Source organism: Triturus cristatus, chromosome 9 (assembly GCF_964204655.1).
Source record: "Triturus cristatus chromosome 9, aTriCri1.1, whole genome shotgun sequence".
Taxonomy (NCBI): Eukaryota; Metazoa; Chordata; class Amphibia; order Caudata; family Salamandridae; genus Triturus; species Triturus cristatus.
This window is the reverse complement of record NC_140592.1, coordinates 368,917,748-368,944,454: the sequence shown is the minus strand read 5'-3', so window position 1 is coordinate 368,944,454 and position 26,707 is coordinate 368,917,748. Positions and strand designations below refer to the sequence as shown.

General features: G+C 46.2%; 1 protein-coding gene across 2 annotated transcripts in view; it reads left to right on the top strand.

The window, feature by feature from the left end:
• The window catches only part of ABHD14B (abhydrolase domain containing 14B), a 90,655-nt gene that overhangs the window by 691 nt on the left and 63,257 nt on the right, over window positions 1-26,707 (top strand). The window lies entirely within an intron of this gene.

Sequence of the window (26,707 nt, the reverse complement as noted above, 5' to 3'; positions counted from 1 at the left end):
CAGCTGATTGAAATGCTGATTTTACTGGTAAAAAACAACCAAGTGGCATCTCTACCCAGGATACGCTTTGGTCCCACCATAAGTCGATTTATCAAACAAATTGTCATGCAAATCAGGCCTTTAATTGGTAACATTAATTACGAGTCTATCTATGGTACTGCATTTCATAACGTTAACAATAATATGATATTTTTGTACAAGAACATTATAACATTTGAAATCCAGAAGAACACAGCGACTGTACCGTGAATGAGCCAAAAGGAAGTTTCGGCTTGGATGTTCAATACATAATAGCACGATATTTGAATTACAGCCAAGGTTGCGCTATATTGTTTTAAAACTCTTTATAATCAAGATTATTAGGTATGCCTTGACAGCACAGCTGTTTATTTTACCTGTTGTTTCCAATTCTTTTAAATATATATAAAGTGGACTATGGTTCCACCCAGAGCAGTGTCTTTTTCTCACTTTCTCCTATTGGCTGTATCATTCGCCTTCTAGGAAGTGCTTTCATTGGAATGCAAAAGGGACTATTGTACACCTGAAAAATACACAGAGGAATTTCCGGTGCTGGTCCAGTAGGGTTGTTATCAATTCCTGATATTTTAGGGTAATCACCGACTTTGTAAATGATTTCCATTTAGCTTGTATTTTATTTTATCTAATGTGAATATACTGAACACCTGACATGGACTAGGCCCTCTTAGCACATTAAAGCCATACTTGTTGGCTTTGCCAATGCTTGTTACATGAAGATTCACCCAACTACTCCTAGGGTAAGGTTGGCAATGCCGGAAAAAGAACAAGCATTGCAATGCAATAGGTCTCGCATTAACTTAACGTGAGTTTGAGCTATTGACATTGCAAATGACAATGCCTTTTATTTTTGTTTCCGTTTAAAAAAATAAAATAAAAGGCATTGTTATTTACAATGCCAATAACTTAAACTCACGTAAATGCAAGACCTATTGCATTGCAAATGCTTGTTGGTGTTTTGTGTCGCAAGCTTTCATCGAGATTGCAAGACTGAAAGAAAAGCCCTTTCTGAGAGCCTCCTCGGGCGGCGAAGGGAGGTTTGAAGTGTGAGGAGGCAACCAGACCCGGAGAGCGCCTGGGGCGCACCGCACGGGAGTGGGTGGGGAGGAGGGCCGGGGGAAGGTGCCCTTTACTGGTGTGTGAGGCAGCCAACTTTAGCGAAATGTGTCCTTCAAAGGGCCAAACCTCGATGGGCTGCGGAGGAGGGGGCAAGGGATGCAACATTCACTCAGAACGTTACCAGCGCAGTGCCGGAGAGCTTACCCTCAAAGGGCATTACGGAGCTGGGATAATCATGCCCTTTCTTCGGTAGGAGGTGGTAGTAGTAAGAAGGGGCCAGCTAGCATCATTGCACCCTTTTCATGTGCAAAGGGTGTGTTGCGTCTGAGGAAAGGGAGTGCCTTGTAGAAGGAATGGGGCACACGAACGAGAGCTAGTTGCTGTGAGGGGTGGGAAGGGGTCGCTGCCCGTCACTAGGCCGATCATGGCAGGAGTAGTTAAGGGAAACGTAGCTGCCACTGTGGCTGCTTTCATGGTGGGGCAGAACTGAGAGCTTCGGGGGAGGGGGTTATGTGTGTGTTAGGTGTTAGTGTGTGTTAGGAATGCAGCGTGAGGGGCAAGGAGAAAAGGGCCCTTTATTGGTGCAGATGATGTGAACGGGCGGCCTGCAGGGGCCGCAGCAGGACACTTGCTCATCGGAGCAGAAATTAAATGTAGGAATATAAGGGTGGGCACTAAAAATGAAAGATATTGCGCACAAGTGTCTATGCGCACATGCACAGTCCACTAACCACGGTGTCACTTCACGAATGAGTGGGTGCTCTTTCATACAGAACTAAAACAAGCTCTCTGCATTGCGCTAGCAGCAGTGAAAGTGAAACCGAACGCGCTGACAGGATGACTAGCGGCGGTGAAAGTGAAACCGAACGCGCTGACACGATAATAAATAAGACAAGCCCGGCGGAGCGTGGCGCGCGCGCTTGGCGTGGGAGCGCATTCCAGGCGGGGGAGCGGACCCTTTGAAGTGCGATGCCAAACGGATTGCATGGTGGCACGATGCGCGTGATTGCGCGCGTGCTCGCCATGCAATCCGCTTTTGGGAGCACTTTGAAATGACCCCTTACAATAGTCTTGCTTTGCGATCGCTTACGCGATAGCAAGGCGAGATCTAAAAAGCACAAATTGAACTCCGTCATAAACAGGATAAAAGTGAAAGGAATGCCACTCACTACAACGTATACCACTTTGTCGTTTCCCAGAAAGATTGGCTGCTGATCCCAACTGAATAAAGCCTTGGGGGCAGATCAGTGAACTGGAGGCCTTCGCGTACTCCACCATGTCCATGATTTTGGCCAAGGGTTTTGCCACATCTAAGAACTTATCCTGCTAAGATTGCCAGGATCTATCAATGCTTTCTTGGGATCGCAGCTGAATTTGGCAAGGAAGGTGGCCATTTTAGCATCTATCTCTGGGGTCAGAACCACCTTCCCCTCCAAAGACAGCCGTGGACATTCTGCTTTAAGGCAGTGCCTCACCTCCGTGTCCAGGGGCTTATTTAAGCCTGCTAGCCATTTAGGATGCTACTTTAGGGGCTGGATACCATTCAGCGGAGCGCGGATGCAGCAGATCATCTGGATCTAGCAGGCCTGCCGCCGCAACCAGGTTTGCGCAGGAGGGGTCTGAGTCAGTAGGGGAGAAGGGATTGAACCCTACGATTGCAATGCCATAAGTCTGTTTTCCATGGTGGCCACCACCTGTGTTACTGCCTTAAGGATGGAGGCATCCATTACTTCACAAAAGTAGTCATCAATTGGGAGATATGTAACCTCCTCCTCCATATACTCCACTTGGCCTTTGAATCCCTCCATACTGCTAGTAAAGTAGTGTCTAGCTGCCAACAACTATGTCAGACTTTCAGGGCAGATGGGGCAATGTTATAGGGTAAATACCCCCTAGTTTACTGTCCCTGCTGCAGGCCTTGCTTTCCCTCTTAATGACCACCTTATAGGGGTGTTAGCTGTGGGACAAGCTCCTTTTTATTTACCAGGCAAGTCTGTACACTGCCTGGTACTGAACCACAAAAACCTCAGTTGACAGTTCCTGCCCGTGCCAGGTGTATGTCTCCAGGCAGGCGCTCAAGAGTGTGTTTGAAACGCTGAGTGTTTATTTGAATTAACTAGGCCAGTAAATCTTCCCCGTTTCAATTGCCTCCGCCGGCTGCGCTTCACTGAGTACAGTGAAAGAGACGCACGCCGGGGGACCGGGGGGTAGAGATGTGCCGGGTGCGTTTTCAAGTAATCGTGGGCCCCCTAGTGGTCGGCTGACTGCACCGCACACACTAACTTGACGAGGTTGCGGAGAGGCTCCCGTGGTCGAAAGAATGCTTAGAACAGTCAAAGAAAATTACAAGGCAACCAAAATTAGAGCAAGGTCGAGCCGCGAAACAATGTAATATGACCAAATAGAAATCATCAAGGCATAAAAATCCGTAAAAAAAGGAGACTTATCTGCATTCTGCTGGAGCAGCGAAGAAAGAGGAAGATGGAGCATCTACAGGGACCATTATTCACACCATGGCATCCTGATTGGATAGACTATTTCTTTGGTTTTCCCAGTGTACTATGGGAAATGTCGTTTTGTTTTAAGAAAATGTTGTTTTAAAAAGGCTGCTGTGGAATAAAAGCGAAAAAGGAAAAGCCTAATCCTCGCATCCGGGTCCTGCCATAGAATTCATATTTTAAAAGTGATTAACAGCACAATTACACGTGTATGACTTTTCCCCATTGCTGTAAAGTTGTAGGGACCATGTAGCAGTATGAAATGTGAAGCTGCATGTTTTCCCTTCTGACCAGAATGCTGCAGGGTGAGTCTGCAAGCGAGAGCTGAGGCTTTTTAAGTCTCTTGGGAACACCAGGGTAGCCTAATAGAGCAGCAAAGACCATCATCTCAAGGTTGAGACTAGATACAGCAGAACATAGCCAATGCAATCACAAAAAACATGAACTTCTATCCTGGGTTATTTAGTGAAAAGGACTACCTCTTTAATAAAATGAATACAATTATGGAGGGGTGAAAATTAAAACTCACCAAGAAAGCTGATAATTTTAGAATTGATCTTATATATGAACAGACACCAATAGTTGTATTTGTATTCTAGAGGCGGTGTGATCACTAGTACAGGTTCTCTTCTACAATGTGTGTGCTGGTACTGTTTGGGGGTCTCCAATAGGAGTCATTAGGCCTGTTTTATCCTATGTTCAACACAAAATGGGGCCGCTCCAAGAGTAGTAACCTAGTTGCAGAAGACTTAAATTGTGAGTGTAGACATCTCACAAAATGTGACGGACTGGTCTCACACACCACCTGGTGTCATGCTTCATCATTGATCAGTCCTCGCCCTCCAGAAACTCGGTTTGGTGGAGGGCGGGCATACACCTGACGACAGAGATGCACTTCTAAACTAAGTGGGGGCCCGTGAAGCGTGAGTGAGAATTAAAAACCATTATAGTTACCAAATTAATTTTAATGTGGCAGGCAGCTGTATGGTTTTAAAAGCAAGTGGGTTCATGGCATTCAGCTTATTCGCTGGGAAGGAGAGAAGCACACATATAGGTGCACCTACGGGAGACGCACCTTGATGCATGTTTGTCTACAGGAGTCATCCCTTTTTGCCCTCCTCCCATGGGGCATTTAGGTTCATGTTCTAGGGCTTCAAAGCGAGCCCTTTCTTCTGTGGAGTGTGGCATAGGTCACCCCACCTAGTGCATCTTATCACCACAAGGTTGGTAAGAACAGAACCCTTCATTCCTTTCTCTTAGGTCCTGATGAATGCCATGGACCCAACTGGGCCACACGGCAGAAACATGTCGACCGCACTCACAACGGTGAGGGGACAATAAATTCCCCATTACACCGTTCACTTGTTTTTAAAACCATATAGCTGCCTGCCACATTAAAATTAATTCGGTAACTTTAATGGTTTTTAGGTCTCGCCTGAGCCAGCGCTTTAGCGCTGCTCTCGCAAGAGCTTTTGTAAACGGGGGATTTGGAAGTGCAAACTAGTGCTTTCAGGCCGCCAACTACAGTGCATGTGCGCCGGGCGCGCGCACCATTTGGCAGCCTGCCTGATCACTTTCGCGGCCGCTTTGATGTTCTCTGTGAGCCGCGCGGCCACTGAGAACATCAAAGCGGCCGCGAAAGTGCACACCATTTGCCACCCCCTCCCTTATCCCACTTCCTGCTTGTTAAACTAAGAGTTCACGTCTTGGATGGCTTTGGAATTGCTTCGCGTCTGGTCTGCAGGAAACCCCAGATTGCTAGTGCACAGTCACTGCGTTCAGAGCACACGCCTGACAGACATATTAGTAAAACGCAGCAGGGTGCATGTTGCATTTATTTTTCGCGCCGCAATGTCACAAAACTGATTTCAATCTATGTTTAAAAGCGGATTCCAAACTCCTTTTCTGCACTTTAGTTGAACATACGGATGTGTCGTCGTGGCAATAACACAGCCATTAGTCGTACTTACAACATTTGGGAATGAAATGAGAGCTCCTTAGCGATGCATTGCCGTTCCTTGCTCCAGGAGGGAGCGCTATCCAGGTAAGATATCGCTTGTATGAACCTTAGATGTGCATTTTCGTGTCGGAAGAAGGAAAGTATCGGAATTCAAGTATACATCTTAGGCTCGCGGACAGTTTATTTATAAACATGACAGAGTAATGCGTGGATTCTCGAACTTCGCTAACATTTTCCACTTAAGACGTACTGTGTGTTTTCAACCCCAGACATTTTTCTATTTTGGCTGTATGGACCAGCTTCAGCGGATTCATTTAGAGATTTGACTCCTAGATATTACTTTCACACATCCCATGAGCGCATTGATTTAGGCTCATAAAAAGGCATTCAATATTTTGTGATTACAATTAATTGTAAAGGAAGTCATATAAATTTCACATATCTGTTGAGCGCCTTGAGTTAGGCTCATAAAAAGGCATTCCATATTTTGGGATTACAAGTGTAAAGTCCGTTATGCTGCGAAGGTAAAAGTTAAGTAGGGCGGGGGCAGAGCCAGCCATGTTTCAGGGTCTGCTGGGCTTGGAAAGGCCTGAGGTTGACAAACAGTGTGGGATCAGCTTCGAATCTCGGCGACCGCTCAACATCCTATGATTCTGGTCAAATCACTTAAGTGAATTAAGTTAATTCTCCTGTCCCTTTTAAAAACGGATGTGGCCTTCAGGTCGAGTGCGCACTGTATAAAACTGCGAAAATAAATAAAAGACATTTTTTGGGTCAGACTTATGTTAATGGATATTTGTGGAGAGCTGCATTTGGTAACAGCCTGGTCTCTGTGCGCAGACATTTTTTTCAATGGGGTTGTCGTTGCATCCATTCACCCGTACGTAACCCCTTCCTTCCTTTGTTTCCCTGAACTCATGGGACGAGCGTTCCCTGTATTACACAGAAGTGTGCTGTTAGGGGGTGTTCTCTGGCGAAGTGGATAGCGCTTTTATAAATGCAAATTACATTGCAGGTAAAATTTACTTTATATCCACTCCGAAGCTAAGATTGTACACAGGTTGGCAGCGGAGGATAGGTCACTAATACTGCTGTAATTCGTGTTTAACTTTGAAACTGAGCACGGCGCTGCTTCACAGACATCGCGCTCGGTTTATTTATATATTTTTTAACTTTAACACTGAGCGCAGTGCCCGTTTCAAGGACACCGCGCTCAGTGTTAAAGTTAACAAATACATAAAGAAACCGAGCACTGTGTCCATGAAGCGGCGCCGCGCTCAGTTTTAAACTTAAGCATTTGCAATGCAATCGGACCTATTGCATTGCAAATGCTTGTTTGTCTACTCTTCATTCTCGGGTGGTTTGAAGTTCAGCTGTGGAGTGGGGATAACATCAGGCTCCTCTGGTGGTGGCTTCTCTGATATGGCCGCCCTCAGTGTTAGCACATTAACACCACAGGGTGCAGCGTTGGGAATATTGCCTGGTCACCAGCAGAGCACAGGCAAAACAGGCGTGTGCAGATGGACTGTGCAGAGGGGCTGGGAAGGTGACTGGTGGCGGTGAGCGTGGGCTGCTCTGTGGGCCTGTTCCCCAGGGGAGTGTGGAAGGTGTGGCTTCAAAATACACCGCTCTGCTGCAGCTGCCTGTCCTGCCTACTGGGGCGGAAGCTCTTGAGGTTCACACAGAGCTCCGGATAGGGACGATAACCTGCTGAGTGGTGTTGGTCCGATAAACCCTACGACGTGCAGGTTACACGCATATCTCTGCTGCTGACACGTCAACCAACTGAACTATGCCACCGACTGAACTATGCCACCGGCTAGACACTGTCACTGGGCAGGTCTCGGAGTCGGATCCCTCATCCCTAGGGGCATTCGTTGCCCCCCCCCTCCCCCCCCCCCCCCCCCCCCCAGGCCCTCCCTTCCCCCGGTCAGCTGGCGAGCGTGATCAAAGCCCTTTCGCCCCCCCCCCACACTACCCTCCAACCACGAGGGCAGGCAGAGGCGGAGCCTGGACACAGCTTCATGGAAGCAGCCTGAACTGAGTCTTGGAAAAGAGTTCAAATTAAGCCAGCCTGCAACTTGTGAGCTTTGCTGTGTACATGACTGGCCCTTGATGGAGCTTAGATTTCACCTATAAAATGTATGCATTATTATATGACAAAAGCTGCAGACATGCATTTTAAAATGGCACGCAGATTGTGGCACAGGCAAGATCAAAACATAGGGCCTGATCATAAGTTTGAACGTGCTTTCATGTGAAAACATGCTTAATTGAACAGCCATGCTTATATGTGATTAATCCATATGTAATCTCACTATAGAATGCACATTAATTTAGAAAATGTATTTGTACCTTTAAAATGGCATCATGTATTTTTGCAAGAGTCGAAATGTGCTGAATTGTGTTTCACAGTGTAGAAACCCACGTGATTTTAGTTTGCCTTAGTGGACTAAAACTGAAACAGTTTGGAATGTGCTACTTTTCCCCTAGCAACTTTCAATGAACGGGCTCTGAGCTTCCTCCGACCTTCAAAATGTTGCATATTTTTGTAGCCTGTTTAAACGTGGAGAGAAGAACACACTTTTTTTCATAAATCACAAGACTGAAATTTGAACAGGAACAAGCCTGATTAATGACGTATCCAGTCAGCCCATGGGGAGATATGTCTTGAAATTGCACGTGAACTTTTCCTTGATATATGGCTTACAAGTGGGAGGAGTGCCTCCTTTTTGCCTTGCTTTTCGTCTCTCTTCAGGCCCAGTTTCTGTGCTGGACACAGAGAAAGGGAGGGGCTGCATTCTGTGGGGGCTATGGTGCAGCTTGAGACAGAGACACTGACTAGCACAGCAAAGCAAAGGGAAAAAGCTGAAATGATCAGGACAGATTTAGATATTTTTTATGTGCTAAATTGCATTTATTTCTCTTTATGGGATATTTTTGCCATTATTAATTATTGATTAACCTTGTAAGACTTACTCTTTTTCTTAGAAACTCTTTAAGAGTTTTGACTGACAATTTGCGCCACATTTCCCTTCCTATATGTGATGCTTATATGCAGACTGTAATATGTTCTGTATTAATGCTATTTTTCCTATTTTTCAATTCTGTAACCTGATTGATATTTGATTAATGAATAAAGAGTCAGAGAACCTTAACTTTTGACTTAAAATAAAACCCTTTAAAATAACTCACCACTCTCATTATTGCCTCTAATATTGTTTGCATTTAATTTTTATATATATGTAAAGTCTCCTGTTTGGTAAAACACGGTCATCAAAAGATCCATCATTTTTCACCCTTTACAGCGGTAAACCATAGGTGATGTGGTTTTGAATACCAGGTAATTTCCGCTGGATCACCCTCACCCAGGAAGCGCTGAACATGTCACTTCCCCTCCTCTCTCTGTACTCTCGCCCTCTCTCCTCTTGTATCTCTCCACCCTCTTTCCTCACCCAGCCTGTATCTCGCTTGGCTTCCATAGATTTATCTCAATCTCAATCTTTTTATTTTATACATACTTTTTGTTCCTTACCACTCTCCTTTCTCCTTTATGCTCTTTTCCACACCACCCTCTAGTTTTCTTCACGGCACGCCACATTTAATCTTTCTCAAAAAACTTGAATCAAAAATATAGATAAGAACGGAAAGACTGCTGCCTTGCACGTGTCCCATGAATCATGAGTAGTACTTGACATAGACCTTATTTTTCGCGCGCTGGGGAGAAGCTGATCACAGACATCACATACACTTTTCTTCCATTTGCCGCTTCCTTGCTTTGGGGTCCTCGGGATTGACAGGGTCGAACTATAGGGCGGGCAGTCCCTGATGGGTTGGTCTGACAGGTCAGTGAGTGAGTCGAATTTTGGACTGTTTGTGGACCTGTTTCATGGTCTGCTGGGCCTGTTTTACTGTTGGTTTTCCTCATATTAAATCAAACCTTGGTTTAGCAAACTCAAATCCATGCCGTCTTCCTTACTTTGCAAAACAATTATACGGCATCTCTTAACAAGTTCAAAACTGCCTCAGTTTGCAACCATGGGCCACTTTTTTGGGAGTCAGTTTTATTTTGGTGCCAGGGCCTATATTTTGTCCCAGTTCGTCTTGGGCATGGAGAGACTCGCTCACTAAAGAGAGAACTGATCACTGTTAGTCCCAGCGCTCCATATTCTTTACTCTCAATCACAAAAGTATACATTATCCAGATGTTCCAAATTAGTAAGTGTTTTTTAATTCTGGCTTGATAGCAAAACTGTCTTCATGATCTATGGTAGTCAACTCCTTAAGAGACATATATAGTGTGGGATTTGGCTATGCCCAGAGCCTTTTTTGACTCATGGTACTGGCTATCAGATGTATCATTTCGCCTTCTATGGAGTGCTGGCAACGCAAAATTGTAATGCACGAGGGGCCACTTTACATCTCAAAAATACACTGAATCATCTCTTTAATTGCTATTTATGCAGAAAACAATCATTTTTTATTATATTTTCGCTGCTGAATGCTTTAAAAAAATGTGTGGTCAGAAGTTATATTCAAGTTACACAGAAGTATAAACACACAAGTGCACATACATTGGCACATACGAGTCAGCTGCTTAAAAACAAAACCATAATTGGCAAAACAATCCATTAAGTCTGGATTCATTGTGGTAATATATGGAAACAGAGGCATGCACATTAAAACAAGACCTATTGGTGTTGCTAGTACTTGCTGATTTTGCTGCACAGTTAGCCAAACAGGCATAGTGCATGTGGTGTCATGGACGCAAGGTTGAAGTGCACTCGGTACTGCTGAAATATTTAGTTAGTTGAACATGGCTCATCCTAAATACACTTATTCACTCTCTTCTTCATGGGTCTGCCTCGTCACTGGGCATTTCCTGTCTTGTCCTTAGTCCCTTGAGGAAGTAGTGTTGACCAGTCTCGGGTCTCTCAGGGAGTGGTACATTCATGTTGACTACACATTACCCAAACTGGGAGGTGGGCTAAGATCTTGATTCCTTTGTATATTTATGTATTTATACTTGTAAAGAATTACTGGCAGGAAGCATGATCGAAACAGGGTACCCAGAGATGAAAGTCTTTTAACACAGGGTAAATTCTTATTGAGTCACTATTGTGTTCCACTGATTTACCTTTATCAGTTGATCCCTATTTTTAGGTTGAGCCTTGGCAGCGCATGCTCTGCTCTTCAAGACCTGCTGTATTCAGGTATGGACTTGAAACTCCGCCCCCTCTTCCCCCCCCCATTTTTAGGTCTCGCCTGACCCAGCGCATGCGCTGGTCTGGCGAGACATTTTGTGAGGGCTCCAAAAAGTGCTACCAGGCCAGCCTAGAGCTGCAGTGCATGTGCGCGGGCCCGCGCGCCGCGCTTTACCGCGATTTACTTTCACTTTTGCGACCGCACGGCCGCTTGGCATAGCCAATAGGTCGCGCTTTACCGAGATTACTTTTACTTTCGCGGCCGCTTTGATGTTCTCCGTGAGGCTTCAATAGATTGCAGCAGTTAAAACAAGCATTGGCATAGCCAATAGGTCTCCCTTTTGGGACCTTATAAGTGTTTAGTTATGCAACTGTTGCATGGCTAAACACTTATAAGGTCCCAAAAGCGAGACCTATTGGCTATGCTAATGCTTGTTTTCATTGGCTTGTGTCATTGTCCTTTGTAAATGTTGGCTTCTGATTTATTGAAAGGCTTATTAGTCCCTCGTTAGTACCTGCCTGTCTTCTGTTGTTACCTCCCATTAGGACTGGCCTTTTACATGTGTCCTAACTCGGGAGCTTACATTAGAAGTTTGGAGAACTATTTTATATTTGATATCCTGATATAGACAGAACTCGCGGGATGCCAGCAATGGCGGCCGCTTATATGTATTCACAGCGTGCCATGCTATCTTTCAGTGTGGCTGTCCCCCTGCACTCGCGGGACGCCAGCAATGGCGAGCGCTTCTATGTATAACCAGCGTGCCATGCGTGCTTTCACTGTGGCTGCCCTCAGCACTTGCGGGACGCTGGCAATGGCAGCTGCTTCTATGTATGACCAGAGTGCCATGCGTGCTTTCACTGTGGCAGTGCAATGGGTCTCACATTTGCGAGAGTTTGAGCTATTTGGCATTGTAAATGACAATGCCTTTTATTTATGTGTTGGTTTTTAAAACATAAATAAATAGTATTGTCATTTACAGTGCCAGTAGCTTAAACTCTTGCAAATGCGAGACCTATTGCATTGCAAATGCTTGTTAATTCTCTCACTCACTCTTCACGGGCCCCCACTTAGTTTAGAAGTGCATCCCTGTCATCAGGTGTATGCCCGCCCTCCACCAAACCGAGTTTCTGGAGGGCGAGAACTGATCAATGATGAAGCATGACACCAGGTGGTGTGTGGGACAAGTCCGTCACATTTTGTGAGATGCCTACACTCACAATTTAAGACTTCTGCACCTAGGTCACTACTCTGGGAGCGGCCCCATTTTCTGCTGAACATTTTATGTTGGAGGCTGGCCTGCTCCTAGTGCCCGCGCCTCTAGTTTCTTCCCCCGGGACCTCCTGGGAATAGTGTGGTTACCTGTTTTATCCTATGACATTTCAATACAGTTGATCACTCCAGAGTAGTCCATGGTGCTGGAATAAATTTACATGGGAGCCTATGCTTCCTCAGGGTCATTGAAGAGGGCATTCATTTGTTACCTTTGGGAAGTGTTCCAGCGCGTCACGCTGCTAATCTTCCCATCAAACATTTGACATATCATGCACAGCTGTAAAGTTTTCAGAATGGTTAGGAGTGAGGATTAATTGACACATTTGATGTCATCACAAGAAGTGATGTCACAAACCTTTAACATCAATGACATCTTGTAAAGGACCATCCGGCAAATTACAAAATAATTCAAAAGTAAAATAAATTGCGTTGATTTATTAAAAGCAGTAGTAGTTAAGATTACATTTGGAAAATATATTTTTCACCAGTAGCAAAGCAGAGCTTTGATGTGTCCAAAGTGGGAACTTCCACCAGCTAAATAGTGTGCAGGAGTCATCCCCTTGTGCTGGGTAATGCTTCTTTGTGGCCCCATTGGCACTCCGGAGCTGAACAAACCACATTTAGAGCTCGGCTTCTAGCCGTTCTGACTAGCTGTAACATTTAACGTGCTGCGACTGATAACTCGGTCTGGCCCCCAAATGTGTAGTTCTGTGGCTCTAATAGGTTTCCAAGCCAACAAAGCAGGTTTGGTACCCCCCAGAATCTTAAAATGTTATACAGCAGCCACCACTGATTGTATTCGAAACTCTAATCCTGGGATGCACAGATGTCTTTTGGTCTACTCTTCGGGGCTCACTGGTACTTTTAACATGGATATCTCCATCCCATTAACAATAGATCAAGAGCTCCAGCTACAGGAGGGGAGTCCGCTTCCTGCTAACAGAGGCCAGGGTCAGCTTTACCCTGAAACTGCATTGCTTTTGAGACCTCCAATGCTTAAAGTTCACACAAAGGACATTTTGTGTCCATGACAAACTAAGGAACTAGTGGTCCTAGGGGTCATCCGAGCAAAGCATAGTCATACAGGTGATAGGTGGTTTATAAGAGTTGGCTCAGGGATCCCTCTTCTAGGGAGCGGACTAAAGGTTGGTGTTCATGCCACACCTTATGGTTACTAGTGGAAACCAGCCTGGCAGGAAGGCGTCTCTACAGACATTTAGCAGAGGACAAGGGGGGTGTGTTCACCAAGTAGAAGCCCTGCTTCCTGAAGTAGCCTTCTTGCATTTGCCAATAGGTCCCTAAGATGTTCCCTGTGCCTGGTTAGTGCTTTGTATGCCTTCAGGGCGCACTCCTGATCGGTTCTTCTGTATGTCTTGGGGAAAAGCAGCAGTAGGGCACAGAGCAGGGCCTGAATCAAAGTTTCTCTCCTAGTCGCAGCCTACAGGAGACGGCCAGCTTGTAACTAGAGACATCCAGGAAGGTGCCTGCAGGTCCAAAGGTGAAGTTCTTGTGGGAACTAGAGTGGGGTTTCAGCATCTATATAGAGGGTTTAACACTTGGGCAGCAATCCTCTATAATTCCTAAAAACAGCCGTGTTGAAATTTGCATTTTGCTTTGTTGATATTTGTATAAGAATTTTCATATTGCAGGGTTGCCTGCCCGACAGCGCTGCTCAACTGTGCAGCATGTTCTGCTATATTACATTGATGAGCCACGTTACAGTACCAACTCCAAGAACGCTACTCTGGATGAATTCTCTGTGTATTCCACTCAGGTGGCTTTTAGGAAGGTGGAGGAGTTGGGTGGGTTGGCACAATTGCTATTTCCATGACCATCCACAAATCCTCCATTTTGCAATGCACTCTCATCCTCACAGGGCTGTTTGCGATCACCTACCTTGGACAGAAAAGTTGTCTTCACGATCATCTAATAAGGAACGGAAAAGTGGGGTGGCGTTTGTGATCACGCACTGTTGAAGAATGAGAGGTGTTCATGATCATTCACTGGCAAGAGAAAATATGGTCCCAATTGTCCTGCTGGTCCCTGACATTTCTAGCAGGAACGTCAGTATCTTTTCAGTGGTGCGTCCACGCAATGCCAGAAAAATTGTAAATTACTTCCATCACAAGGACACTGTGGTAAACGAGTTGAGGATTTGGCCATCCAGGGAAATGGGCAGGAGGAACCATGTTGGATTCCCTCTTGCCCCACAAGACAACAAGGTTGTTCCTTTGAAGCACTGGAGGCTGTGTTTCATTGACTTCTTTTTATTAGGGGTCACCCAATCCCTGGTAAAAATGAAAAAAAGGAAGCATTGGTGTAACCAATAGGTGAAGACTTTAAGGTGCTTAACACACACAACATATGCTCATTAAAGCCAGACAATATACTATAGGGAGACATTATTTTCTCTCTAGTGTTAAAGTAGTTCTGCGTGCAGTTCAGTGCATTTACTGGAGAGGAAGCAGAAGGATAGACTCAGCCAGCCAATTGCATTAGGTGAGAGATCCCTACTCCACTGAGGTGATTGACAGTCTCAGGGTAATGCCTGAAAGATGCTGGTCGTAAATTGCCAGTGACTGAAAGGGGCTTATACAAAATCCACAGATGTATATTGCAGCGGGTCTGCTGTACAACATACACATAAAAAACGCCAGATAATAAGTTAATGAAAAAAAATAGCAGGACGGAACAGCTGGATATTTCAGCTGCGTTCTTTAACTCTGCAAACATGGGTTAAAATGCATCTCTTTTGTTCCTGTTAGAATCTGAGCTGGTACTTTAAATCGTTGGCAGTTAACCTGATTTATTTAATAGCTTTTTTTTAACCTAGTTGTAATGCGCTTCAGTAAAATTATTTCAGAGTGTTTTCCTAGCTTTCGCTCATGTTACTGCATTTTAAAGAGCGGCCAGGTGTATGAAATTCAGCTTGACTGCGTTTGCTTGGTGAGTTTTACTAATCCGCTATTTAAAGTGTCGTTTCAAAGGAAGAAAAACTGCGTGAATATCGCATTACGTGCATGCGATTTTTTTCTGATACATGTTTTTTTTTTCTCTTTCTCAAATGCGCTAGGAAGGGGAGAGGGCCAATGTTTGCTCATCTGGGTCCAGCCGCGCCTTTTCGTCGCACTTCCGTTTATAATAACCCTGCGCTCTCCAGATAGCGAAAGAGAACGAACCGGGTTTATTGAGGACAGAGCAGGCGTGGAGGGGATAGTCAGTCAGCCAAGGAGGTGAAAGGCAAATAAGCCCAGGCTTCGCTCAAAGGAGCATAGGAATGCACTTTAGAGAATCTTGTTTTATTGTAGTAGAAGCATATCAAATGATTTACTGTTCAATTAACGTGTGTGTCTGTACGTGTATAAAAGAGAGATAGATTTACAGGAAGCGGTGGAGAAGAAGGGAACATGTCATTGACGCAGTTCTGGACAGAACACGATATTAGTCAACATTTGTATCTCACCTTTACATTAATTATATTTACAATGTTGGGCGCAGGGAGATTTAGTTACATTCCTAGAATCCTCGCAATTTTTCACCCAAGTGCTGAACTGGGATTAGAACTAAGGACTCGGTCCGTGGCCCTCAGTTTAGTCTCTCGAACCCTAGAACCCTCAAGTATCTGACTATATGGGTCTGGGAAATTCACATATAAAAAAGTTCTTGTCAGAAAATTGTCCTCACAACAAGAAAACAAACTTCCAAACTGAATTGTGTCAAAGGCCTTATCTTGGAAACACCCTACCGTTAAATGGAGTAACTCAGCGAAGACCTTCAATTATTATCAGTACTTTAAGTAGAGAGTAGGGATGTGCACCGCCATTGAAAACAGGATTTTATGCATCATATCCTTGATTTATTGGAACTGGACTATAGAGTTGGAAACCAAGTGTTTTTGGAGCCCCGGAGAAGCAGATGTGTCACGAAACATTTGTTGGCTGTTTACATAAGACTAAAATATGTGCTAAAGCTATCAACTTAAGGTGGAAAATACATTATCAAAAATAAAAGAAAAATATTAATAGGTACCACCATCGTGTCTCTCTTGAATTCAAGCAATGCAGCATTGGGGAACTACATTTGTCTTCAGTGTGACTTTGCACTGGGCCTCATCTCATTCCCAATTTTACCCCCTCTTTTTGTTTTTGCATGGTACTTTTCATTTGCATCATACTTAACTAACATTCCCTCACAATAGATACCATTAACCCCATACTCCTACCCCTGTCCCCATCACTTGGGGTCACCATTTCTCCTCTTTACGTAGTTGCAGTAGCTACTTTGCAAATCCATGTGCTGCTGGCACTTGGCCTTATTTACTTTATGGTTGCCTGCATATATCCGAGGCTAGTCACATACACCAGTCATGGGTCTGCTGAGGTTGTTGGTCCATAGTTAATCTTTTCCTGCCCATCCCCCCCATATTTTTATGTAAATTTGTTGAAACAACTACTGCCTTTATAACTATTTTTTTCTCGTCTGCAGCAAGTGTTCATTTCTCTTTCCCAGTCCCACACGGTTCGGTGTCATTGAGGAGCCTCATTTAAAGCACTATTTCCCTTCTAGCCACAAGGAAGCCCAGGTTAACACGGAGTTTTTGATAAGCAATAGCATCTGTCTCATTTCAAATCCCCAGCAGTACCAGCTGCAGTCCAGGCTCAATGCCTATCCCATTTGCATCCTCTAGGCTCCGCACGACCCCTAACTGGAATTGGTGACATTGTGTGGCAGAATGTGCCCTATTGTCCACATCCTTTTAGACACCTCCCGTTATTCCCCATTTTACAGAGGCGGACCCCAGTGTAGTATTTTAACATGCATTCACGATAACACACCCTAATCGCCACTATTCTGAGGAACTTCAGTGCTTCCTCCCAATCCTCGTCATCTGTTATTCTCACTTCCCTATGCCCTAGCTCTCCTTGAGTTTTTCTTTTCTATGTTTGTTGTGGGAGTGATATCGCCTTAGTGGTTATATGGGCATCCAACAGTTTGTTCTCTAAGGGGAGGCCTCCATCATGTGAAAGTGGGAAGAAACACACTGCTTGCATGTAACGGCGTTATTTCCCAATAGTGTCTTGGTAGTTGTAGTTCAGTTTTCACACAAAGTTCATATTATTCTTCAGCTAATGTCGTCTTTCAAAATCGTATCTCTTGACAGTAGTGTCAGGTACCCTGATAAAATCCTTTTATCTGATACAACCTTTTTGCCTTATACATTATACCTGAGAAAATTGGCAGCATATCCAGCAACCTGTAAATATTCTGTACTGATGAGGGAGGATTCCTGAAACACTGGTGTGAGTTACAGTGTCCTTTTGAAGCTGCTATGTTATTATGAAGTGTACGATGATTGAATCTTGTTAACCTGTGGGACATATAAACCCATTTTGGTCCAGGTGTACCGGGACTAGTATTACTCCCCTCAGTCTGTTGGCTAGGGCCTTAGCTAGGGCTAGGGCCCTTTTGTCCGCCGGCTTCCCCGGTTTGAGTATTGGTATAGCTGACCCCAATCTGAAATCTCTGGTGAGTTCACAATTTCTGTGAGCCCCCACATATAACTTATTTAGTGGGGCTGCACTTTTGGCGGACAGCTTCTTTAGAAGTTCTGCTGGGAGACCATTAGGGCCCAGAGCTTTCCCGGCATGCAGCTGAGAGAGCGCAATCCTTATTTCGTTCTCGGTCAGATCTGCCTCCAGCCCCAGCGCTTTCTGGCGCTCCAGTATCCTAGAGGGACAGTCTCGGACAAAGTCGTGCAGATCTGACCCCTTGGCAGGCATCTTCCACGCATAGAAGTTACATTTATATTTCGTCATTACCTCAGCGATTGTTTTACTGCCAAGACACACGCTCCTGTAGACCCTAGGAGTGTGGTAATGTATGTACTGCTTGCGTCCTGAGCTGCGGGCCAAGCTAAAAGTTTACCCGCCTTATTTCCGACTTCATCTATCCTCCTTTGTTGGGTTATATGTATTTTCTTAATGTTATTAATCAGTAGGGCTCTGTATTCTTCCGTTCTCAGAACTATCTTTTGAGTCAGTTCTTCTGAGGAGATTTGAGCATGTTCGTCCTCTAACTCGTGGAGTTCTCTTTCTGCCTCCTTACAATCCTGCATTCTGTCTTTTATCTCCTACCTCACCTGATATTACTTTTTCCTCCTCCAAATTTCGCCACGCCTTACCTCACCATGTCGCAGTCTTGAAACTGGCCACCACCCCAATTCACAGTATGCCGATCTCCCCTTTAATACGTCTGTTGTATAGAGAACTATCATGTCCTGTGTAGTGGTCCAATCGGTGTCTGGGTTAGCTCCGTTGGGAGTATAATTGTTCTCAGTTCTGCTCCTGTAATTTGTGCCTATTCTTCGGGGCAGGGAAGAAATCCCCAATTGTTTCTCACAGTTGACACCTGGATCTCACCAGCGGTTCATGTAATTTCCCCTGAACTCCTTGGTGTCACCATTTTGGATTCAGCTTGGTCCATTGATGAGCTCAGGTGAGCACCCTTCCACTGTGTTTGCCACCGTTTATGTTCCTGCCACCATGGGGCTGATGCCGCTCCTCTGTCCTTCTTCGTGGGTGCTGGATATTCCCGCCGCTCCAACCATTCCCACATCTCCTCCGGGGTTGCAAAGAAGTAGGTTTCGCCTTGCATCGTTATGCGGTTACTGACGGGGAAGCACAATGCATATTTTATGTCCAGGCTCTTCAGGTATCTTTTGAGACCCAGGAAGGTTTCTCTTTGCTGCTGCACCAGGGTGGTGTACTCTGGGTAGATGTTAAAAACCGCCCCTCCTTTTGCCATGGCCCACGTGCCCTCACCCTTTGCAGCATTGCGTCTTGGTCTCGATTGTTTAGTAATCGGGCCACTATGGCCCTTGACATTGCTCCTGGCTCCGGCGGTCTTCTTTGGGCTCTGTGGGCTCGCTCCACTGTGAACCATTTAGAGGTCTTACCCTACAACACCACAGAGGACATCCAATCTGCTAGACAAAGTTCCATAGATGGTCCCCCTGACCGCCTAGGGAGTCCCACTACCAATATATAATTGCGGCATGATTGCCCTTCGGTGTCATTGACTGTCTCCTTCAAAGCCATCATCTTGCTTCCAATGGTTTTATGCAGGTCTCGTGGTCTCCTACTGTCAGTCGGATGTGGACTAGGGTGGATTATGCGTCTGTTACCCTGTTCACAAGTTTACTTTGGTACTTCCTGAGTAGGTTCACATCCCGTATGACTGCCTCGATCAAGTGTTCCAGTGCCACTTTGGTATCTTTTATGGCCGCTAATCTAGTTGCTGTGTGTGATTCCATCCCGCAGTCCTGTGTCAGTAGCTGTTGTGAAACAGCTGACCCTACAGTGCGCAGTATGATGTCCACTTTTTGCGCACAAGCTGGTTTATTGCACACCATTCCAGCCTCTCTGTAAGTCTGCACAGATCCTTCCTCAGTTGCCTCCATTGGGATGTTGGGTGGGGGAGCAATGCCTCTCCGGATAGTCTGCCCTTTCCTGTGCCGGGCAAGAGTACTTCAGGCTGTTAGCGCTCTGCCCTCCTCATCCATTTATCCACTGCGCCCCGGGCAGGTGCACCCCTATTCACCTCCCTCCCTCCGGCATCTCCCCTGTAATATCTTTCCTCCTGTCGCACTTTGTTCCTTCCTTCCTGAATCCACCTTACCGCGACCTGCAGTCAATGCCCACCAAGCAATATGGGAGAGTGAGCCATTACGGTATCTCCATGCACCCTCTGGGTGAAACGCAGCTCTCGGCGTTTCCCTCCCAATAGTTGATTCTCTCCTGGCCGGTCCACTATAATCGCGCAGACAGGACAGGAGCCCCATCTCCGTCTCCCCGGTGCTGTCTCTCAACCTGAGGCGGGAGCGCCTCTGTTGTTCCACAAGCAAGGGTGGGGGTCGCCTCTTCACCACATTCGTCTGCCCTCTGGTGTTCCTTGGGCTCCTCCGATTATGGGCCTCTTCTATCTGGGGCTCCTCTGGAGGTGAACGGGAGATCACACCCATCACCTGATATAACCACGCATTTTCCTCTCTCAAAAGATTCTCCCTGACTGCCATGCCTCTCAGCAGTGTTTCTGTTGGTGCCATCTTGGCTTTTACCCATCTCCCCTGCAGTCCGCACAAGTCTAAGCCCTCTCCTCCAGCCCGCTATTTCAGGCTGATGCTGCTGGGTGGTCCCCTGAGCCTTATTCCACCTTTGCCTCAGTGGATGGGGGGGGGGGGGCAGGATAATTGCTCCTGAACAGGCTGCAGACGCTGGAGCTTGGCAGTTACGCTGTAGCTGCCATTGGTCCCAGGCCACGCCCCCTACCCTCACATGTTTGACCACTTGACAGCACTAAGTGACTAAAGATTGCTATATTGAGTCCACGAGAAGCACCAGAGTTCCAGCCCCTGGAGTCACTATAAAGTGACCAGTGAGCACTACAGAAGTAGACCTGCAGTGGTCACTTATGAGCCATTATGCATTGAGCTGAAGTAAATGACAAAGTCCCCTCAAAACCCTCCCACACCTCCCCTCTTCCCTGCATTGTCAGGAAGCACCTCTTTTGAATGAATATTTATTTTGTATTTAGCTTTGTTAAATATGCAAATAGGCCCATAAAGGAGTGTGGTTGGCCAAAACATTGGTTTGGGTGATGCTAAATAAACCAAGAGTGATTGCGGAAACTTTGACCTGTTCAATAAATGCATTTGGGATAGCTGAAAAAAAGAGTGAGGGAAGAATTCACAGGATTTAAACCCGATAACTGGTCATACTGTGGCTTGACAGCGCAACTGTTGCCAGACCATTATGTGAGCATCACTAGATGGGCTTTGGCTCCGCCCACATGTTGTTAGTCGGGAGTACAGTGCTTTCCCTCCAGCAGCTGTGATCATTTTGTTTATTTATCCAGTTACCTAAGCTTGAACTGTAAGGGGCACACACAGGACACTGTAATGCTATTAAAGTGTCTTAGATACCTAGATAATTTATGGTGTTTGTCCCTGGCAGCAGGAGAGGTGAGAGGAGGGTAGTCATTAACCTTCATGGATTTTTAGGTCTGGCTTGACAGTGCAACTGTCACCTGGCCTTTAAGCCTACACCAATATCATTATGAAGTTCCTTTCCTCTTCACAAATACATATCTATATCCATGCTATATTTTGTAATGCTTCAATTACCATACAACATTCCTTTAAAGCCAGACCTATTGGCATTGCCAATGCTTGTTTTGAAACTTGAGTTTGAAACATGGTCCAAATTGGCATACCACCCATAACCTCGCTGACGTTCACCGAGACACAGAGGCTGGATGCCAGGTAATGAGACATTAAGTAGGAGTGGAAGGATTGGGAGGTCCCAGTGTAGGAAGCAGCTGCAGAGAACCATTGGAGGAGTTCCAGGCCTTGCAAGTGGGCTCAGGAGGGAGGGGCAGGCAGAGACATGGGTTGACTACAAGCATATAATAGAAAAAAGAGAAGGATAAGAAAACAAGTCTGCAAACGGTCATACTAGACACAAATGTCCTATAAAAAAAAGTGACGCTACCCAGTCAAAATGTACAACAAAAGTGCCAGTATTGCCCATGGATTGCCTCTAAGCTCCTGCTATCGCACAAACCAGTTGCACGAACCGTGTAACTTCACAACTTGAAACACTCACAATTTAGCTCTTCATTTTTTATTTTAATTTCCTTCCTATTCTATGTTAATCATCTGCTTAAATCAGTGAGCAGCTAATTCGAGGGCCTGATGCAGCTCTCTAATGTCACTCCTTTTGCTCAAGGCAAGAATGCCTCACTTCCATGATACCTAATTCAGTGTGAATGTGGTGCAAGTGGATGGGGCAGATTGTAAGTATTGTGAAGCGGGTGGGGTTTCAGTCATGTGCTGCAGACAGCCCATTGGAGGATTCCCTGGCTATTCAGCCGCGGTCAGACGGATAGGTAGGCAGGGACATGAGCTAGCCACAGAACTGTAATGGAAACAAGAGACCAACAAGAGTACACAGCCATCAAACAGTCTTGTCAGACACAGACGTCCAACAGGACCTTATTTGAAATATGCAACAAAGTTGTCAACTATGCCCCACACTACCACTGGGCTCTTGCTGTTGTCCATATAATTAAACATCACAATATTGGGCCATTTGTACTAAGGACACAGAATGGGTAAACCCCTTTAATATATTTGGCACTTGGTTCTCATTTTTTCATTGCCTGCCTATTTTGATTGTAAAACCTTTTCAAGTATTCACCTTTGTCACATACACCATATAATGTTGTTGCTTTGTGTTAACTATGTAAATTGGCGAGATATCCACAGGGATGCATTGTAGATAATTTGCATTGCTGTCCAAGACCTCTGTTGCAATTGTACCCTCTAACTAATCCCTAATGCCAGTGCTATGTTTACTCTGGCAACTAGCAGTGACTCCTTTCTCATACTGTGCTAAAAATATGAATCCAGCTTTTTCTGAAAAATGTCCACGTGAAACCAGTATGGTGTGTGTGTATATGTGCTGAATTTTCCGGCGCCTCCCTTCTGTCTGGGCTCCCGTGCCCCAGACCTCTGCATACATACAAACCTGGTTCATTTCTTTCTCACGGTCAACTTTGATCTCTCATTCCTCTATGAAGCCTTTCAGATTGACCTAGCTGAGTTTTCTCTATTTCAATCTTAGGGTGTAATCATTAAATAATCCCTACCACTAGTCGTATAGGCCTTTGATGGTCAACGAAGAGAAATGATGAGGCATCATGTACATAAACAATACATCATTAAAGATTTATTATTAAGTCAATAAAGAGAGTTACTGTGAGTTAAAGGGTTTTATTTTCAAATCTTTTAGGTTTTCATCTATTTATCAGACATTAATCTTTAGATTTCAGTATTAAAAGTTAATATAATCCATCAATTGATATAGGATTAAAAAGTAGAATAAAATGTTCATCCAGTTCAGTCAAATTAGTAATAATACAACAAGCGTGCTCCATAAAGGAAACTCCTTATTCTAAATATAATTTGGACTTAAGAGAAGAAAGGTGTCAGTTCAGAAACCTGTAAAGAGTTCTGATGAGAGAAAGATCAATGTGTACGCATAAAGCCTTTGCATTATTGCTAGAAAACATTCGCAGCTTAAAATAACAGCAGACAATTCAAGGAATAATCTAAGTAAGCAGCCTCACATGAAGAAAGCCATCAGAGACTAAAAAGGTAAGTCTGGTTAAATAACAGGGAAGGTATCTATCTGTACTATCTGCCCCTTGGGGGCTGAGGTCTATGCTCTGCGCTGTCTGAACTATTATAAATACACAAATTCTTTGTTGCAACATTATTTTCTTTTGTCTTTTTCACTCACCAATAGAATATCAGCAGCCCTCTAGGAACAAGTTCACTCCCCATTCTCTCACCGGAGCATAATAGACTTTCAGACGTTCGTCCTAGGAAGGCTTCTTTGTGGTCCAAAACTTCTTCCAATGAATCATTCTTCCTGTAGTTATTGTCCCCTCCCAATGAGACCCTCACTATCGGTTGTCTAATACAAAACAAGTATCTATTCACTGACTAACAGTAGGCTTCTGAAGTTGCAACATCTACAGCAAAGAGAAGAAAACAATCTTGCACAAACAACTATTCAACGTGAAAAACAGGCCTTTCATTAGTTCATTATTTTCCAGTTAACATGCCATCAACAGTTAGGCTAACTTATTTCGGCACTTTATGTACATGTTGGCCTATAATACTTAAGTATGGTTACCTACTACAATTTTTGCGTTTTAGCTGGTATTATTTTAAACGTAATCTTGAGCACATTATTAATATGTGTTTTCGATAGCAGATACAATTTACTACAGCAAGATCATACCCTCACATCTCCCTTTCACTGCTCCCGTCTGTTTTTCCCTTTCACTACTGCTCCTTCGTTAAATACTCAACCGCTGGTTGTTCTATCACTAACGCCACTCACTCAATTAATCAATCAATCAGTCTTTTGTAAAGCGCACTACATACCCGTGAGGGTCTCAAGGCGCTAACGGGGGGGGCGCTACTGATCGAACAGCCAGGTCTTGAGTGTTCTCCTGAAGGTCAGCAGGTCTTCGGTCTGTCGTAGGCTCAGTGGGAGGGTGTTCCATGTTTTGGCAGCGAGGTGGGAGAAGGATCTCCCACCGGTGGTAGCTCTTTGGATGCGCGGGACGGTGGCCAGTGAGAGGTCGGCGGAGCGTTGCTGGCGGTTGGGAATGTAGAAGGAGAGAAGTCTGAGGTAGGCAGGGCCGGTTTTGTGGAGTGCCTTGTGTGCGTGGATGAGGAGCTTGAAGGATATCCTCTTGTTGACGGGGAGCCAGTGCAGGTTTTTCAGGACGGGGTTGATGTGGCTGTGGCGTGGTACATCGAGGATCAGTCTCGCCGAGGCGTTTTGGATGCATTGTAGTTGTTTGATGAGCTTGGTCGGGGCTCCCGCGTAGAGGGCGTTTCCGTAGTCGAGTCTGCTTCTGACGAGGGCCTGGGTGACTGTCTTTCTTGTATCTGTTGGGATCCATTTGTAGATCTTGCGGAGCATGTGGAGGGTGTTGTAGCAGGAGGAGGAGAGGGCGTTGACTTGCTTGGTCATTGAGAGCGTTGAGTCTAGGATGATACCCAGGTTGCGAGCGTGGTCTGTGGGTGTCTGGGCTGTCCCCAGTGCCGTCAGCCACCAGGAGTCGTCCCAGGCTGAGGGGTTGGAGCCGAGGATGAGTACCTCCGTCTTGTCTGAGTTCAGCTTCAGGCGGCTGATCTTCATCCAGTCGGCGGCGACCTGCTTTCCTTCGTGGAGGTTGCCTTTGGTGGTGATGGGGTCCTTGGTGAGGGAGAGGATCAGTTGAGTGTCGTCGTCGGCGTAGATTATGTTGAGGTCGGGCGACGTGTGCAAGTGGGGTCATGTAGATGTTGAACAGTGTCGGGATGAGGGAGGAGCCCTGGGGTACGCCGCAGATGATCTCGGAGGCTTCGGATCAGAAAGGGGGGAGGCGGACGCTCTGGGTTCTGCCTGAGAGAAAGGATGTGATCCATTCCAGGGCTTTGTCTTGGATCCCTGCGGCGTGGAGGCGTGCACGTAGTGTGCGGTGGCAGACGGTGTCGAAGGCGGCGGAGAGGTCTAGGAGGATGAGTGCTGCGGTCTCACCGTTGTCCAGCAGGATCCTGAAGTCGTCGGTGGCGGCGATGAGGGCGGTCTCGGTGCTGTGGTTGCTGCGGAACCCTGACTGGGAAGGGTCCAGGATTCTGTTTTCTTCGAGGTATAGGGTTAGCTGTCTGTTGACGATCTTCTCGATGACCTTGGCCGGGAACGGTAGCAGAGAGATGGGCCGAAAGTTCTTGAGGTCTCTTGGGTCTGCCTTGGGTTTTTTGAGTAGAGCGTTGATCTCGGCATGTTTCCACCTCTCTGGGAAGGTCCCGGTCTCGAGGGAGAGGTTGATGATGTTGCGCAGGTGGGGTGCGATGGAGCTGCTTGCCTTGTTGAAGACGTGGTGCGGGAATGGGTCTGACAGAGAGCTGGAGTGGATTGTGCTCATGTTGTTGATGGTGTCATTGATGCTCACGCTCGCCCAGGCTAGCAGAGTGTCGTAGTCGATGATGTGAGGAGAGTCTGTTGTGTTGCTGTCTGGGTGTTGAAGCTGTCGTGGATGTCTGCTATCTTGCGGTGGAAGAAAGTGGCGAGGGAGTCGCACAGGGCTTGCGACGGCAGGATGTCGTTGGTGTTGGAGCTGTGGTGGGAGAGTTCCTTCACGATGTTGAAGAGCTCCTTGCTGTCGTGTGCGTTGTTGTCGAGGTGGTCTTTGAAGGAGGTCCTCTTGGCAGCCTTGATGAGGTGGTGGTGGTTACGGATGGCGTCCGGCTGCCCGGGGTCTGTTAACTGTGCCGTTTGTTCTCTAGCTTTCGGCAAGCTTGCTTGGAGGCTAGGAGTTCTGGGGTGAACCAGCTGGCCCTCTTGCTGGTGTCTCTGTAGGGGGGTTTGTTCAGCGGGGCAAGGGTGTTTGCGCAGTCCTCGATCCAGCGTCTGAGGCTGTGGGCAGTGTCGTTGGTGTTGGAGGGTACGGTGGGTGGGCTGAGAGCGAGGTTAGCATGGAGTTGGTCTTCGTTGATTTTGCTCCAGCAGCGGCGGGAGATCTGTTGGGTTGGGGTGGTGTGTGGTGGGTTTCTGGAAGGTTAAGTGGATGCAGCGGTGGTCGGTCCAGAGGAGTTCGGTGGTGTGATTGAAGGAGACGAGCGGGCTTGAGGAGAAGACTGGGTCGAGTGTGTGGCAGGCGGAGTGGGTGGGCGTAGTGACGAGTTGCCTCAGTCCGAGGTTATCGATCAGAGTTGTGGTGTTGCTGTTGTTGTTCTCAAGGTGAAAGGTCAGGTCTCCGAGGAGGATGTCGTCGGTGGAGGTCAGGGCGTGCGTGCTGATGAGGTCGGCGATGGAGTCGCTGAACTGGGTCAGGGTCCCGCGGGTCGGTAGATGAGGGTGCCTCTGAGGGTGGAGTTAGGATCTGTGTGGATCTGGAAGTGCATGTGTTTGGCGGTGCTGAGGGTGTCGTCGGTGCTGGCCGAGACCCTGATGCTGTTCTTGTGGACGATGGCTATTCCTCCTCCGACTCCGTTGGTGCGGTCTCTGCGGGTTATCTTGTAGCCATCTGGGATGGCTATGGCGATGTTGGG